Below are 5063 nucleotides of genomic sequence, written 5' to 3' on the forward strand. Positions count from 1 at the left end.
GGACATTGTTTCATTCTGCTGTGCATGGGATCGCTATGAGTTGGTTTCGACTCGATGGCACCTGACAACAACCATCTGTATGTTTAATAAAATTGTTCTTATATCTTTATCTAGAAGATTAATTAAGATGTTAAATCATCTGGAGCAAAAGTCAGAAACCTATGGAATCCTGGTGTGACACAGTAGGATAAGCACTGAACCATAGGTCAGTTTAAGCCATAATGTTGGTGGTTCAAACACATTAGCCACATCTCATAAACCCTATACAGGATTTATGAGTCAGAACCAACTCGATGGCACTTAACAACAACAATGAATCCTTGTGTGGTGGCTGTGGGATAAAGCACTGGCCCACAAGGTTGGTTTGAACTGCAAGGTCAGTAGTTCAAATTCACGAGCTGCTCCTCAGAAACTCTATACAGGGTTATTATGAATCAGTACCAACTTGATGACACTTAGCAGTAACAATACCATGGTCCACTGCTAGAAACCCCCTTTCAAAGTGACAGCAATCAGCATCATGCATATTTATCAATTCACAATTATTAAGCTACTTATATATACTTTATATACATATTTATTTATTTATTCATACATGATTCAATAGTCATGGAAGCAGCACTCAAGAAACCAAACAGTGCATTATATTTTACAAATCTACTATGTAAGACCTAGTTAAAGTCTTTTTAAAAAAAAACAATCATGCTACTTTGAGACCTTAGGGGCACCTGACCCAAGCCATGGTATTTTCAATTGCTTCATCTGCAAGTAAAAGTTGGACAAAGAATAAGGAAGATCAAAGAAGAATGGAAGCATTTGAATTATGGTGTTGATGAGGAATATTGAAATGGCCATGGACTGCCAAAGAACAAGTAACCCTTGTAGCTCTGTGGGGTAGGCTTTGAGTTGCTAACCACAAGGTTGGTGGATCAAGCCCACCAGCAGGTCTGCAGGAGAAAAACGAGGCTGTGTGTTCCCATAAAGATTTACAGTCTTGGAAAAACCCTATATAGGGTCTCTATGAATCAGAATTGACACAATGTCAGTGGGTTTGCTTTTTGGAACAAGAAGAGCAAACGAGTCTATCTTAAAATAAGAATAGCCAGAGTAGTCCTTAGAAGTGAGGATGGTGAGACTCATCTCAAGAACTTTGGACATGTTGTCAGGAGGGACCAGTCCCTAGAGAAGGACACCATGCTTGGTAAAATGGGGGTCACTGAAAAGAGGAAGCTCCTCAATGAGACTGACTGTCATAATGGGGTCAAACATAGCAATTGTGTAGATGGTACAGGACTAGGCAGTACCTAAGGCAACAATGAGTTGGAACCACTTCAACAGCACCTAAGAATAACAACTTTATCTATCTATCTATCTATCTATCTATCTATCTATCTATCTATCTATCTGTCTATCCAATAATCTTACAAAAATTTATGTCTTATTATTCTTTTGCTTAGAATCCATGTATTTATTCTGAACAATTCACATTAACCACCACTAAATTTTTGATACATTTTGCTTACTTCTCATAACTACCTATAAAATAATTATCCTCATTGTGTAGATAAAAATATTAAGAGTTACAAATCAAATTCTGAGTGTTTGCTTCTAAAGCTGTGCTATACTACCTTCCATGCATCAGTTGATCCTCTCCCTCTGAGATCTAAGTGGATAGGGATGGGGTTAGGAAGAGAGAAAATTTCAATGGTACATATCCTGATCAACACCCAGGAAGAACTGTTACATTCATTATCACTTATTACTTCAGGAAGGTTCAATACTAAATAAAACAAACAAGGGGACATCTCCATATTCAGTAGACTTGACGCTAGCTGTGTTCTTCAGGAGGTACAAGAGCTGAAGAGAAAATTCCAAAGGTCAGCTTGAGAAGACAAAGTCTAATATTAGAACGAATTGTGCAAAGATCTGGTATCAGAAAACCAAAAAGGGAAGAACATGCTCAGCATTTCTCAAACTGGGGGAACTGAAGAAAAATTTCAAGCCTCAACTTTCACTATTGAAGGATTTCTGGGCAATTATTGAATGATGCAGAAAGCATCAAAAGAAGATGGAGAGTCTTCAACAGATGGTGCTTGCAGAACTAGAAACAAAGGATTGAAACAAGACCTTTACCTCACACCTTATACAAAAACCAACCCAGCATGGGTTAAAGACCTAAATGTGAATCCCAGAATTGTGAATTATGCCATCAATGAAAAAATAGGGACAAATGAGAGGGCTCAAATACAGGGATACACAGACTATCAAACATTTTGAAATTACACAAACAAAAGTAGACAAAAGAGATGATTGGGACATACTGAAAATTAAAAACTTATGTGCATCAAAAGACTTCACCAAAAGAATACAAAGGGAGCCCACAGTATATAAGAAAATATTTTGCAATGACATATCAGATAAGGAACTAATTTCTAAAATATATCAGAAACTACAACACCTCTACAAGACAAATAACCCAATTAAAAAATGGGCACAGGATATGAACAGACACTTAATCAAGGAGGAGATCCAGGTGGACAACAAACATATGAAGAAATGTTCACAATCACTAGCCATTAGTGGTGGTGGTGGTTATGTGTGGTGGTGGTGGTGGTGGTTATGTGCCATGGAGCTGGTTCCGACTCATAGCCCCCCACTACAGGGTTTCCTAGGCTGTAAATCTTTGTTGTTGTTTTTAGGTGCCATCGAGTTGGTACCGACTCATAGCGACCTTATGCACAGCAGAATGAAACACTGCCTGAACCTGGACCAAACTCAAGACTGTTGCCACACATATATACTGCCACTTAGCCAATCCATATCTTTGGGAGTCTTCCTCCCCTTCCACCTTACCAAACATGATATCCTTCTCCAGCAACTGGTCCCTCCTGACAATATGTCTGAAGTATGAGAGACTAAGTTTGGTCATCTTGACCTCCAAGGAGCACTCTGGCTGCACTTCTTCCAAAATGTATCTATTGGTTCTTTTGGCAGCCCATGGCACTTTCAATATTCTCCTCCAACAACATAACTCTAAAGCATCAATTCTTCTAAGGTCTTCCTTGTTCACTGTCCAGCTTTCACATGCATACAAGGTTATTGAAAATACCATGGCTTGGGTCAGGTGCACCTTAGTCCTCAAGCTGACTTTTAAAAAGGTCTTGTGCAGCAGATTGGCCTAATGCAATACATCATTTGATTTCTTGATTGCTGCTTCCATAAGTGTTGATGGTTGATCCAAGAAGAATGAAGTTCTTGACAACTTCAATCTTTTCTCCATTGATAAGAATGCTGTTTATTGGTCCAGTGGTGAGGATTTTTGATTTCTTTACATTGACATGTAATCCATATAGAAGGCTGTGCTCTTTGATCTTCATCAGTAAATGTTTTAAGTCCTCTTCACTTTCAGCAAGCAAGGTTGTATCATCTCCATATCTCAGGTTGTTAATGAGTCTTCCTTCAATCCTGATGCCACGTTTTTCTTCATAGAACCCAGCTTCTCAGATTATTTGTTAAGCATACAGGTTGAATAAATATGGTGAAAGAATATAACAACTTTGTCACACACATTTCTTAATTTTAAACCATTCAGTGTTCCCATGTTCTATTCAAACAACTGCCTCTTGATCCAGGTATAGATTCCTCATGAGTACAATTAAGTGTTCCAGAATACTCATACTTCGCAATGTTGTCTATAGCTTGTCATGATCCACACAATTGAAAGCCTTTGCACAGTCAATAAAGCACAGGTAAACATCTTTCAGATATTCTCTGCTTTCAGCCAAGATCCATTGGACATCAGCAAAGATATCTCTCGTTCCATGGCCTCTTCTGAACCCAGTTTGAACCTCTGGAAGTTCTCTGTCAATACATGCTTGCAGCCATTTCTGTATTACCTTTAGTAAAACTTTACTCACATGAGATGTCAAAGAGATTGTCTGATGATTTCCGCATTCCATTGGGTCACCTCTCTTTGGAATGGGCACAGCTACGGATCTCTTCCAATCAATCAGCCAGATAGTTGTCTTTCAAATTTCTTGGCAGAGATGAGTGAGTGCCTCCTGTGCTGCCTCACTTCTTGAAAGATTTCAATTTTTATTCCATCAATTCCTGGTGCCTTGTTCTTTACCAATTCCTTCAATGCACCTTGGACTTTATCCTTCAGTATCCCATAAATCTTTATGGGCAGCAGAAAGCCTCATCTTTCTCCCATGGAACAGCAGGCAGTTTTGAACTGCTGACCTTAAGGTTCGCCACCCGAAATGTAGAGATGCAAATCAAAACAACAATGAGATATCATCTCAAACCAGCAATAACAGCAAAGTTCAAAAAAGGAGAGGACAATAAATGCTGGCGAGGATGCAAAGAGACTTGCACCCTCCTACATTGCTGGTGGGATTGCAAAATGGTCCAACCTCTCTGGAAAGCATTGTGGTGCTTCCTCAGAAGGTTGGAAATAGAAAAACCATATGGTATAGCAATTCCTCTACTTGGTATTTACCCACAAATATTAGCTATAACATTAGTAGATACATGAACACCAATACTCATAGAAGCACTATTTACAATAGCAAAAAGATGGAAACACCCTAAGTGTCCATCAATGGAAGAATGGATAAACAAATTTTGGTACATACACAAAATGGAATATTATGCTGCCATGAAGAATAACAAGGAAGCATAACATGGATGAACCTTGAGGACATTATGCTGAGTGAAATTAGTCAGTCACAAAGGAGAAATACTTTATAGGACCATTATTGTAAAGAATTAACAAAAAGAACCCACACTAAAAGGGGGAAAGAAAAAATATTTGCTAATCACCGGGATGTACTGGGTGAGGTGAAGGGAGGGAGGTGAAGATGGAGCACAAAGTAGGGAATAGACAAAGGATAGCTTGGGTGCTGGGAAGGGGTAGGGGTACAGAAGAATGGGGAGTGGTATGGAAGAACAAGGTGGATGGGAGAACAATTAGGCAGGTTTGGATGGGCTAAGTGGTACAGAGGTAAATAATGATGTATGCATAACCTTGGAAAAACAGGGCTCTGGGATCAGGGATTGAG

The sequence above is a fragment of the Chrysochloris asiatica genome, unplaced genomic scaffold, assembly GCF_000296735.1.
Source record: "Chrysochloris asiatica unplaced genomic scaffold, ChrAsi1.0 scaffold00347, whole genome shotgun sequence".
Taxonomy (NCBI): domain Eukaryota; kingdom Metazoa; phylum Chordata; class Mammalia; order Afrosoricida; family Chrysochloridae; genus Chrysochloris; species Chrysochloris asiatica.